This window comes from Lathyrus oleraceus, chromosome 7, assembly GCF_024323335.1.
Source record: "Lathyrus oleraceus cultivar Zhongwan6 chromosome 7, CAAS_Psat_ZW6_1.0, whole genome shotgun sequence".
Classification (NCBI taxonomy): domain Eukaryota; kingdom Viridiplantae; phylum Streptophyta; class Magnoliopsida; order Fabales; family Fabaceae; genus Lathyrus; species Lathyrus oleraceus.
In genome coordinates this window covers 521,969,463-521,983,963 of record NC_066585.1, presented here as the reverse complement: position 1 = coordinate 521,983,963, position 14,501 = coordinate 521,969,463, and positions in this window count along the sequence as shown.

Below are 14,501 nucleotides of genomic sequence, written 5' to 3'. Positions count from 1 at the left end.
ATTGTACTTTTCTTACAATTCAAGCAACCAAGCAATGGCCTTATGTACTGCATGAAATGAGCTTGCAAACACATTCTAAATGATATTTCTGAGCTGTTCCAATTGGCCAAATGTTAAAAAAATGTTTATATCAAAAAGTCAACTCTTGGTCAAACTTACATTTAAATGAGAAAAGTCAAAATATGCCATTTTGATTGGTGAAGTTTTGGCTCATGAAATTTATATTTTTGGAAAGAGGGGATCAAATGTGACTTGTAGGAAAAACCCCACCAAAATTGGCCAAACGGTTTGAGAGATATGCCCCTTTGAAGTTCAAGATTTTCTGAAATCGATTCGATCATAACTTGCCAACCACACATGGGAATTAAGAGTTCTAGGACTTTTTGGAAATGGGAGAACAAGATCTTCAACTTTCATGTTGGGCAAAAATTCATTTGAGGCTTGTATCATGATGTAAGTTTGAGGATCAAAACTTTCCATTTTTGGTAAGTTTCAGTTACAGGCCCAGTTTCCATTTTGGGAAATTTCTGATCTGGCTTCAAATTCTTCCATGATGGTGTTTGACATGATATATGAGGACTATTTGGACATGAATGAACTCTCACAAACCAATTCCAATCATCAAATCACTGATTAAATGGACAGTTGACCAACAGTTGACTTTTAGGGTTTCTGACTGATTATGCATTGACTGATGACTTCCAAACCCTAATTCCTTGAGGACTTGACTTCAAATGATGTCCCAAGTTGTATGAACTCTTGATTATTGATCATGGTGCCCAAATTCCACAAGAATGACCACCATCCACTGCTTTGACTGACAGTTGACTTTTTTAGGTTTTTTGACTGTCTGTGTATGAACTGCTGACCCCTGAGCCCTCAACCCTTGACCAAAATACTTCAAATAGACCTCCAAGCCATGTGAACTTGTTGGACAAACCCCAAGGCCTTGGTTCAATGAGAAATTCCTTTGCTTGCTTGGTTGACTGATCAGGAGATTAGTTTGACCTGATTCTTGATTGCTTGCTCTTGAGGCAACTGAGGGACAATGCAAATGCTATGCAATGGATCATGATATGCTATGACCTAATATGAAAATGTATGCATAATGATAGGTGCAAATTTGAGGTGCTACACTACCCAGTACATATTATCATATAATACCCTTTAACCGATGATAAACCCCCCTTACCTGAGTTAATCCGGCAGTCTCTGAGCTCCAAGCTTTCCCTTCCTTCAACCTTCGTTCTTTTGCTTTTTGCCCTTTCTGCCTCTTTTCCCTTTTCACGTGAAATTAACCTTTTTTTACCAAAAATGGGATTTTTCTAAATTCCAACTTATATATTATTCCAATAAATAATTATCCCAATAATTATTATTCCAAAATAATAATAAAATAATAATAATCCAAACTTCCAATTATTCAATTAAATTAATAAATAAAATATTAATTTAAATTAAATAATTAGCTTAGTTTAATTGGGGTGTTACAACTCTCCCCCACTAAAAGAGTTTTCGTCCTCGAAAACATACCTCAAGCGAACAGCTCCGGGTAAGACTCCTTCATCTGACTCTCAAGTTCCCAAGTCACATTGCCACCTGCTGGTCCTCCCCAAGCTACCTTCACCAAGGCGATCTCTTTACCCCGCAATTGCTTCAATTCTCGATCCTCGATCCTCATAGGTGATGTTTCAACAGTCAGGTTATCTCGCACCTGTACATCATCTATTTGGACTACATGTGACGGATCATGAATGTACCTCCTCAACTGAGACACATGAAAAACCTCATGCAAATTCGCAAGCGACGGCGGTAAAGCGATACGATAGGCTACCTCTCCTATCCTCTCCAAAATCTGATAAGGACCAATAAATCGAGGTGTCAACTTCTTCGACTTCAAAGCCCGACCAACACCCGTTATCGGAGTAACACGAAGAAACACATGATCTCCCTCTTGGAACTCAAGTGACTTCCTCCTCTTATCATGATAACTCTTCTGACGACTTTGAGCAATTCTCATCTTCTCCTGAATCATCTTAATCTTTTCTGTAGTTTATTGAACAATCTCCGGTCCAACTACAGCACTCTCACCGGACTCATACCAACATAAAGGTGTCCGACATCTCCTACCATACAAAGCTTCAAACGGTGCCATACCAATGCTCGAATGAAAACTATTGTTGTAGGTAAACTCAATCAAAGGCAAATAACAATCCCAAGCACCTCCCTTTTCCAAAACACAAGCTCTCAAAAGATCCTCTAATGACTGAATCGTCCTCTCAGTCTGACCATCAGTCTGCGGATGATATGCAGAACTCAATCTCAGCTTAGTTCCCAAAGCCCTCTGCAAACCTTCCCAGAACTTCGATGTAAATCTAGGATCTCTGTCCGAAACAATACTCGACGGAATACCATGCAAACTTACAATCTTCTCAATATACAACTCGGCTAGCCTCTCTAACGGATAATCCATTCTGATCGGAATGAAATGAGCCGACTTCGTCAATCTATCAACAATCACCCAAATAGCCTCACAATTCTTACTCGTTCTCGGTAAACCCGAAACAAAATCCATACTAATACTGTCCCACTTCCACTCTGGAATAGCCAACGGTTGCATTAGCCCAGACGGCTTCTGATGCTCAATCTTTGACTTCTGACAAGTCAAACAGGAATAAACAAAACTCGCAATTTCTCTCTTCATTCCCGGCCACCAAAACAACTTCTTCAAATCATGGTACATCTTCGTAGCTCCAGGATGAATACTCAGGCCACTACGGTGTCCTTCTTCAAGAATACTCTTCTTAAGCTCAGTAACATCCGGAATACACACCCGACTACCAAATTTCAAAACACCATTCTCATCAACTCTGAATTCACCACCTTGACCTTGATTCACTAAAGTCAACTTATCAACCAAAAGCATATCGGATTTCTGACCCTCTCTGATCTCATTCAGAATATTACTCGTCAACTTCAACATTCCCAATTTAACACTATTGTGGGTACTCTCACACACCAAACTCAAATCTCTAAACTGCTCAATTAAATCCAACTCTTTAACCATTAACATAGACATATGTAAGGATTTCCGACTCAACGCATCAGCCACTACATTTGCTTTACCCGGATGGTAATTCAAACCAAAATCATAATCCTTCAGAAACTCTAACCATCTCCTCTGTCTCATATTCAGCTCTTTCTGATCAAATAAATACTTTAAACTTTTATGGTCACTGAAAACCTCAAATCTTGATCCATACAAGTAATGCCTCCATAACTTCAGAACGAATACCACAGCTGCCAACTCTAAATCATGCGTCGGATAGTTCTTCTCATGAACCCTTAGCTGTCTCGAAGCATAAGCTATAACCTGCTTATTCTGCATCAACACACCACCTAAACCCAACAATGAAGCATCACAATAAACCTCGAATAGTTCCGACGAACTCGGTAATATCAGGATAGGAGCAGTAGTCAACCTTTTCTTTAACTCTTGGAAACCTTCTTCACATTTTGAATCCCAAACAAACGCTTGCCCCTTTCTAGTCAACATTGTCAACGGTAACGCCAACTTGGAAAATCCCTCAATGAATTTTCTATAATAACCTGCAAGTCCAAGAAAACTCCTTATCTCAGAAACTGACTTCGGAGCTTCCCACCTAGATACCGCTTCTATCTTAGAAGGATCAACAGCCACACCGCCTCTTGAAATCACATGACCAAGAAAACTAACTTCTTCTAACCAAAATTCACATTTAGAGAGTTTAGCAAATAACTTCCTTTCTCGTAGAACTCCCAGAACCACCCTCAAATGCTCAGCATGCTTTTCTTCAGATTTCGAATACACCAAAATGTCATCAATAAACACTACTACAAACTTGTCCAGGTATGGATGGAAAATCCTATTCATATACTCCATAAATACTCCAGGCGCATTAGTCACACCAAAAGGCATTACAGAATACTCATAATGTCCATACCTTGTTCTGAAAGCAGTCTTCTGAATATCTTCAGTTTTCACACGTATCTGATGATACCCAGATCTCAAATCTATCTTGCTGAACACACTTGCACCAACCAACTGATCCATCAAATCATCAATCCTCGGTAAAGGATACCGATTCTTGATCGTCACTTTATTCAGTTGCCTGTAGTCCACACACAACCTCATAGTACCTTCTTTCTTCTTAACCAACAACACTGGTGCACCCCACGGTGACACACTCGGACGAATGAATTTCTTATCCAACAGATCTTCCAACTGACTCTTCAATTCAGCTAGCTCAACAACAGACATACGATAAGGAGCCATCGATATTGGTCTAGTACCAGGTACCAAATCAATCGAGAACTCAACTTCACGCTCTGGCGGTAATTCATTCACTTCTTCCGGAAACACATCAGGAAAATCACACACCACAGCGAGATCGCCAATCACCAGTTTATCTTTAGCTTCCAAAGTCGCTAACAGCATAAACAACTCCGCTCCATCTGCTACTTCCTCATTCACCTGCCTGGCTGAAAGAAACAAACTCTTTCCTTCCTCAATCTCAGGGAATATCACTGTCTTATAAAAACAGTTGATAGAAACTCGGTTAAACACCAACCAGTTCATGCCCAGAATAACATCAATCTGCACTAGTGGAAGACACACCAGGTCTATCCCAAAGTCTCTACCAAAAATACTCAAGGGACAACTTAGACAAACTGAAGTAGTAGTTACTGAACCCTTCGCAGGAGTATCAATCACCATACTTCCAAGCATCTTAGATATCTCTAACTTAAGTTTCACAGCGCAATCCAAAGATATAAAAGAATGAGTAGCACCGGTGTCAATAATAGCTACAAGAGGAAAGCCATTAATATAACACGTACCTCGGATCAAACGATCATCTGCAGAAGTCTCGGAACCTGATAAAGCAAAGACCTTGCCTCCTGACTGATTCTCTTTCTTCGGCTTAGGACATTGTGGACTGATATGACCCAACTCTCCACAGTTGAAATAAGTCACAGTCTTCAACCGGCAATCTGCAGCCAAATGACCACCTTTTCCACATTTGAAACACTTCTTCTCGTTACTGGTACACTCATGGATACGATGTCCAGCCTGACCACATCTGTAACACTTAGCAGGAGCACTAGAGTCTCCCCCACTAGGCCTCTTCATCCCACTCTGTCTCTGAAAACCCTTGCCAGCTGCATACGGTTTTCCACGGTCATTCTGACTCTTGCCTTTCCTATCAACCCTTTGCTGATAGCTCTCTGCTCTGGCTTTGGAATCCTGTTCAAAAATCCTGCAACAGTCAACCAAGTCAGAAAACACCCTGATCCGCTGATATCCAATCGCCTGCTTGATCTCGGGGCGCAACCCGTTCTCAAACTTCACACACTTAGAAAATTCTCCAGCAGCCTCACTATAGGGAGTATAATACTTCGACAGCTCTGTGAACTTAGCAGCATACTCAGTAACAGACTTGTTACCCTGCTTCAATTCCAAGAATTCTATCTCTTTCTTCCCTCTAACATCCTCTGGAAAATACTTCCTCAGGAATCTCTCTCTGAACACAGCCCAAGTGATCTCAGCATTCCCAGTAGATTCCAACTCAGTGCGGGTAGCAACCCACCAATCATCAGCTTCTTCAGACAGCATATGCGTACCGAACCTGACCTTCTGGTTATCGGCACACTCAGTTACTCGGAAGATCCTCTCGATCTCCTTCAACCACTTCTGAGCACCATCTGGATCGTATGCTCCCTTGAACATTGGAGGGTTGTTCTTCTGGAACTCACTCAGTTGACGAGCAGCTCCCATTCCCACAACATTCGGATTTCCTCCAAGTACTCCAGCTAGCATACCCAGAGCCTCAGCAATCGCAGCATCATCTCTACCTCTTCCAGCCATCTCTATTCTGAAACCCAAACAAGCTAAACAAGTAAGTACTGATAGGGTTAAACAACACCTATCCCGTACAGGGGAAACAGAATAATTACGACTCGACACGACCGACTATGCTCTGATACCACTAATGTAACACCCTTCTAAATACCCCAAATTATTATAATTAAAATAACAATATATTCATCAGAGTAATTATGCCCCGAAGGGTGTCACACAATCATTTCATAAAAATCATTAAAATATCCTGTCATGCTCATTTATTTAATCCAAATAAGGTTCTTTGCATAATTCGCAGCGGAATAAAATCCAACATCAATGTAAAACATGTAACACAATACATGTAAATCATCCAACCACCAATATCAAATTAATTAAAACATTCCCTCCCGATGTTACATCTATCAGAGCATGACCCATAAGAACTACTCTAGACTCCAAGCATTAGCTTCTATTCAACTCATTTCTCGTTACCTGAAAAATAGGTGTAAGGGTGAGTTCCTCAATCAATATAACAAGCATTATAGAACAACATGTAATGCTAAGTAATTAACACATTAATTCACCCTAACCAGACTACACACTCAGCAACGGCAGTATCCGTTCAAACATCATATTCAACAATAACATATAGCATATATATAATCTCAACCATACTCAACATCAACAACACAACACACAACACACATATAATACTGGAATACATCCATTCATATTATATGCCATACATTTATTATGCAATGAGACTCTATGCATGCGGTACCGACTATTTGTGAACATATAGTTCAACCTCACCGTCCAAATCCAGGCACGGCTACCAAGCTCACTAGTCCCACTCATTTGAGACATAGTGACTCACTCACTAATTCCTCACCATGGGAATTAGCTACCACCCCAAATGGGCCATGAAATGCACGTTACTCACCTAGCATGCAAACAATCAACAACAGTCCAATAATTACTAAACTCACTAATTCCTCACCATGGGAATTAGCTACCACCCCAAATGGGCCACAATGTGCAAGCTAATCACCTAGCAATTGCAACATCACAACGAATTCAGAATAGACACATGCTCACACTCTAGCCACAAAACAGTCTATTCACAAATGCATACACAACTGATACAATCACAGCATCATGCATATCAACACACATCATTAACACGTTTTATCACAAAAACATATCATATCATGCCACATGATCAAACACAGTATTAGCTCACTCTACTAATACCTATACTACTCAAAACAACGGGAAATGATCCCTATCACATCATGCCTCAGCTAAGTCGCATCACTCAGCCTAAACAACCAAAAACTGCACAACAGTAGCACAGAAAAATCACAATTCTGCCCATACGCGTATTGCCTCTGCCATACGCGTATTGCCCAAACCTGGCCAAACCCATACGCGTAATGCCCACTCTCATACGCGTATTGCGCATTTCCTCGCCCAACTCATACGCGTATCACCTGTCCCATACGCGTATGCTACGCGTAACAATCTCCCCTTACGCGTACCAACAGAGACCAATTTACGTTCAAAATGTCATCTTTTTCTCCCATACGCGTAAGGCCTCCTCCATACGCGTATCAGCCAGCTCATACGCGTATTGTCCAGTGCCATACGCGTATGACCAGAAACCAGAACTCTCAGATCTGCTATGGCTTTCTCTGTTACGAAACCTATCCGATCCAACCTTCCACAGTCCAAATTACACAAAATAATCGTCCATATCATCTACATGAATCATATCCTATTCATCTTCACCAATCCTAACATTATCTCTTCTAATTCCTACGAATTCTTTTCAATTATCATCCAATTTCATTCATCCAATTTCATTCATCCAATATTTCACAAATTCATCATGCATCAATCAAATCAGAGATACAACCAATGGTTATCACTACCCAGTACATATTATCATATAATACCCTTTAACCGATGATAAACCCCCCTTACCTGAGTTAATCCGGCAGTCTCTGAGCTCCAAGCTTTCCCTTCCTTCAACCTTCGTTCTTTTGCTTTTTGCCCTTTCTGCCTCTTTTCCCTTTTCACGTGAAATTAACCTTTTTACCAAAAATGGGATTTTTCTAAATTCCAACTTATATATTATTCCAATAAATAATTATCCCAATAATTATTATTCCAAAATAATAATAAAATAATAATAATCCAAACTTCCAATTATTCAATTAAATTAATAAATAAAATATTAATTTAAATTAAATAATTAGCTTAGTTTAATTGGGGTGTTACACGGCGCATGTGACACGGTTTGAATAATTAAAGGATCAAAATGGTCGTTTTTAAAATTAAGGGTCCAAAATGAACCCCAACCAAAAGATACGGGACAAAAAAGATATTAAACATATATAATATAAAAATACATTCTACTATGTTGCATGCAAACTACTCATCTTCCTACTCAATCTCTTATACCGCAAGGATTCCTCATTCTCATATGAAACCTGCTAGACAACATCGTGAACTTAAGTGTCATCCTCTAAATCTTAACTATATAGTAACCTGAATATGAAGTCTTAGATACATGGACATGTAAGGATAATATTATATGCATTTTCGTCATTCTCTAGAAGTACTTCTTCCTCATATGGTATCGAAGACTCTCTTTCAGGTGTGTGAATCTAAATAAGGATGTGATATTTGAAGATATCATTTGATGTATCTTGCTGAAGTATTCCAAATGTGCATGATACAGGTGCCTCGGTCATCTTCAAATAATATATGGTCTAGGTACCCAACATTTACTAACATAGTCTAGAGTAACTAGAGGCCTGGAAGATATATCCATCACCTTATGCATTTGTCAACTCAATGTCATTCACCTTAACCCCACCAACTTCAGCCTCATTCACCTCAACCCCACCAACTTCAGTCATATTCACCTCAATCCACTAACTTTAGCCTCATTCACTTCACCCTTATTCACCTTAGTCCCACCATTGAATTCACCCCCCATTAACCTCACCATCATCCATCTCAATACCCTTACCTCCAACTACTTCTCAGTACCTTATTCGCATTAACAACATCTCCATACAGTTTTAGAATCTCATCTTCTATCACATCTTCTTCATCAAGATTAACAACGTCCTCTAGGTTTGTGGTTTCTTCCTATAAAGGACCATCATAATAGTCAGTTGAGAAAGAGGATGTTGTACATACATATGAACACTCAAACGTTCCTTACACAAATCAGCTACATCTTGGGCACCTTTGTCATCACCCAAAATAAACATACCAAATGTTGTCTCCTTATATAATATTGTTCCATTTTCTTTATAACCGAATCTTTAATTACCCCTACCACCTCAAAATAGTTCCATTTATCTACATCACATCTCACCTCAGAAACCAATCCTTCATAACTAGAATGCTTAGCATCTACAAATTCACCTCCATGGTGGATAAAAATATGAGCAAAGTCATCTATTTTTTACCTAAAAGAAAACTACTTATTCAGAATCAACAAATAATATCTTTTAGAAACAACACCAACATAAATTCGTAAAATCCACATAAATTCATACACTAAAAATCATACAATCACATAGCTACAACATAAATTCCTAAAATTAACAGAGAAGCATACAACACTAATTAATATTTCGAATAAGAACAAAAAAAACCTAATACGAAGAATGTAACCTAAAATGATTTTTATACGTCAAATCAATCAAATTACACCCAATAAATTAAAAACCAAGTAAACCCTATATTAAAAAGGGGCGAAAATTGAAAATCCACAAAACCCTAAATTTGAAAGAGGAGAACTTTGGATTTACTCGTAAATTTGTCTTCCTGTTTTTTATTCAACCTTGGTTTCTTTGTTCTCAGCCATCGTTCGTACCTTCATTCTTTGCCTTCGTTCCCAACTCTTCTTTTGCATCCTTGGTACTCAGCGTTCGTTCTTCAGAAAGAATGAAACATTTCCCTTAGAAAAATTCTAACAAATAAGGTAAATGAAGCCCTACTACCCTTAAGTATTCCAACTAAGCAACTACTAATCCACATAAGCACATACAAATCCACATAAGCGACATCTGACATCCTCCATTGACTTTGACTAACACCTTTGATGTCAAAGACACATGTGACACTATTTGGATAATTAAGGGATCAAAATGGTCATTTTTAAAATTAAAGGATACCCCCAATTTTTAAAATTCAGTCATTCAGCATTTGATTTCATCGTGCAGATCGGAGATATGTGATTTAGCATGATACCCCCAACCATGTGTGTGCTTGCGTGAGTGCATACGGCAAAGCAAATAAAGCTTAAAGATTAATCATCGACTGAAAAATACCATCACATAGCAAAATGTGCACAAACAGTGCCATAGTCATACATCAAACCAGATAAAATTCAAATACAATCCTCCAGAATCAGGAAAGAAATACACGCAAGTGAATTTCGTCAACAAGCCTGACGGTAATCCAATACAAATGAAAGCTAGCCTGATGAGGGTCCCACAGATGGCCCTATCTCGTCTTCCATCTTTGCGAACTCTGCGGCGAACCTGAGCTCGGTGTTCTCCTGCTGCAATCTCCCCACTTCTTTCTGATGAATCTTCATCTGCCTGAAGTAGTGATCTCTCTCGGCCATATAATGATCCCTCTCGGCAATGATCTTCATATTCTCCGCTTCCTTGACCTTCAGCTTGGTCTCCCACTCAGCAATAAGAACCCGGACTCTGTCATCCCTCTGATCTCTGACGAGGATTTGCCTTCTCTTCTCATCTTCAATAACCCTTGACGCTCTGGCTAGCTTCTCCTTAGTGATGTCATGCTCCCTGTTGGACGATGCTAAGGCTTGGCTGATCTTCCCATAGTAGGCTGTATCCATCTCAAAGCGCTTGACTTCCAAGGCATGCCGCTTGTCTTGATCTTCCATCTTCACTTTGATCTCCTGATTAGCTGTCTGAAGCCGAGCAACACTCCTCTCCAATTCAGCTTTCTCTGCAAGTAGCTGATCTCTGGCTCTCTTCATCTCGAGGAATTCTTCCATACTGACAGAAGAACTTGGACCCTCAATCATAGGACACCCAAGATCACCTCCCGGAAATGGTAGATGTGTAATCTCGATTCTCTTCCGCAACCAATCCTCAAATAATGGAAAATACCGACAGTTGACCTTACCATAAGGAATCCTGCCCTTCCTCTGAATATCACACCACTCATCCAACACTTGCCTCAGCTTGGTCTGATTACCATCAATCGGGAAATAGAAGGACTCCTGGATCTCTCGCCCGAGAGAAGGACCCTCTACAGCAAACCCCATCTGTCTCCTGAGAAGCGTCGGGTTGTAATTAACGCAACCCTGAACTCCCACCAGAGGCACATTAGGTAAACTCCCACAACTGTATATGAAATCCCGGCCTGCCAAACCATTATGAGTCCATGCAATATCATCAGCCCGCAAACCCATCAACCTGAAGGACCACTTGACCGAAGGATCAAGATGAGCAAAAGCACCTCTGGAAGGCAAATACCCCATAAACCACCTGAAGAGTAACTGAGCACAGCACCGGATCAAACCCCCACGCCGCTTCTCATTCCTGTTGTGAACCGAGTAGTACACATCTCCGATCAGAGTAGGAATAGGGTTTCTCAGCATGAACAATCTGACAGCATTATGGTCCACAAAATTCTTCTGATTAGGAAACAGAACTATCCCATAAATGCTCACAGCAATCAGAGCACAAACCGTCCTCCATTTACCCACTGCAGCATGTTCCTTGGCATTAGCCTCCAAGAAACTCAAATGAAAACCAGGTAACTTCCCCTTTTCCTTCAAACCTTCCTTGACCATTTCCGGACTCAAATAAAGAGCACGGGAAATTCCAAGGACATCAGGCTCCGTCCTAGTGACATAAAAAGGAATCTGATCACGGATCTGCATACCCAGAATGCTAGCATAGTCCTCCATCAGAGGTCCCAACAGATAATCGGGAAATACGAAACATCTCAGCCCCGGATCGTAGAACTGGAGAAGGGTATGAATGGCACTTCTGTCACTATCACTGAGTCTGAAAACCATCTTCAGGATACTATCGTATGACTCTCTGAACATCCCCACATGATCGGGTGTAATCAATGCTATCATCTCCTTCAGCACACCAATCTCAGGATCGAAGAAACTGTAGGCAATGTTGTCTTTCAGACCGGTCCTCATATCTGAACAGGAAGTCTCTCAACCAGGATCTCGATCAAAAATGTCCCTGCATATGGGTAAACATGTGTTAGATGCAATTAATGCAATATGTAATGATGCTGATGAATGAATGCAATGCGTTGCCATCCCCCAAGCCATCTGATCCTCTGCACTGAAACCTGGTTTCTGAACTGATCATCACCATCTGAGGAATATACCATCACCAATCTGACCCAAGGGTTCCGAAATAAACGGAAGAAAGATACATCATCATCATCATCAGTCTCTGAGCAGACACCCACAACCATCTGAATCGGCCCGGGGAATCCTGAAATAAACGGATCCCCACTGATAAATAACTTGGCCCGGGGAATCCTGAAATAAACGGATCCCCACTGATAAATCACGGACAGCACTCCGGCGTCACGGCAATAAATGACCATAAATCCGACTTATAAATATGACTCTGATCCTCGGAACAAAAAGTCACCATCTAAGTCACCATCTGAACAGGCATCTGAAAGAATATCACCCTCCCCTCACAGGTAAATTCTAAACATGTCATCCTAAGGCGGATAATAGTCTCGACAATCGGGCGGAGATACTCAATGGGTTTGCCCTTTCGGGTGTGCCATTGTAGCTCCCTTAAGATCGTCTAAACCAAAGATCCGGGAAATGATCGGTCACCAGAGTCAACAGTTTAGATGAAGTGACTCAACCAAAGTGGAATGCCCACAGAGGCAAGCACTATCAAATGAACCTCGTCCGGCTTGTGGTACATCATGCTACCAGGCACATGTTGACTTAACATGAAAGAGGCAACATGAGACCACACTAGTCCTAGGTGTATACTCGGGCCTGGGTTTTAGCCCCACTCAGAACACCCACCCCAATCAGAGGAACCACCTGCACAGAGGACGGCAACAACATGATAGTATGATGCATGCAAATATTTATGCACATATATACACTGGTTAGAATAATAAATGCCATAAATAACACAACAAGCAACCTAAACTATCCTAGAACGCTAGGAGAGACTCGCTTAGGGACGATGGACCAGCATAGGTCAACATCAGTATTCCCCAGCAGAGTCGCCAACTGTCGCATCCTGCGAAAAATCAACCGGCGAGCTAAAACAAAAAAACACACAGAGCCGCCACTGCGCGTTATTTATCCCAAGATAGGGAAAGGAAACGCTCAGAGAAACCTGGAAAAGACATGGTCTCGCGACCAAAGAGAAAGGGTTCGGGAGTCGGTTACGCGAGGGGAAGGTATTAGCACCCCTCACGTCCGTCGTACTCGACGGGATCCACGTTCTAAAATAAAGAATAGGTTGCTAAAACATCACACACACACACGGGGAACGCAGGTGGGGTTAAGAGGAAAGAGCTCGATAAGGTATCGCACCTTATGCCTACATATCTCGTCTGGAACGAGAATCAGAGCCACTGTAGTTCGGCTTACGCACGCCAAACAACACAAAACACACAAACAAATGGCAAACATGGAGCCCGACAGCCAATCACTGGACTTACGTCGGCATCCGAACCACAACAAACAATCAGGATACGTACAGCCAATCACTGGGCTTACGTTCATATCTTGACACACAACAAGATAACAAGTTAACACACACACAAAAAAAGAAAAAAGGCGCCCGGAGAGGTCTCGCACGACCTCCTGCCTACATACCTCGTCTGGAACAAGGATCAGGGCGATGTAGTTCCCCTGAAAGGGACTGAAACTCTAGCCAGAAACAACGGGAAGACACACTACTAGGGAGCTGGACTCGAGCCTAGTGTTATCATGCATCATTGCCCTATGTTCAGGTTTCTACCTACTTGCATCAGTGCAAGCTAATCCTATCCAGGAAAGAAGCAAGCATACAAGCATCAATCAATTCAGACAAATCATGCAAACATGTCAGACAAATATTCACAAAGCGCCCACTATAACCAAACAAGGGGGCTCAATCAATGGGTTTGACTGCCGAAGCGAGTCGTCTGTACATGGGTATTATTCGCTCTTAACCTTGCCATTACGAGGCTAAGGTGAAGCAGATGAAAAGGTGAAGTGAGGATGAGACCTCACAGCTCTTATCCCTGACCAGGGAGAGCTTCAGACAAAGGAGCGTGGGCCCAGAATGGAGGGACCCTTCTACGCTCAAAGACTCTGACTCGATTGTGCAACAGCACGAGATCTTGGGTTTGTGCCCCAATGCATCAACACACAGCCGTGTGAGCAGAGGGACGACTCAACAGAATAGTGGGGGATAGGCTACATATCCCTTTGATCCACCAATTGCCTCATAGAGGTCTTTCACCTGCTTGGCACAAATGTAAACAACCACAAACATTGCCTCTTAAGGAGGGCTTCAGACAATTGCCCGGCCAAATAACAGGCCGGGTCTCCCAG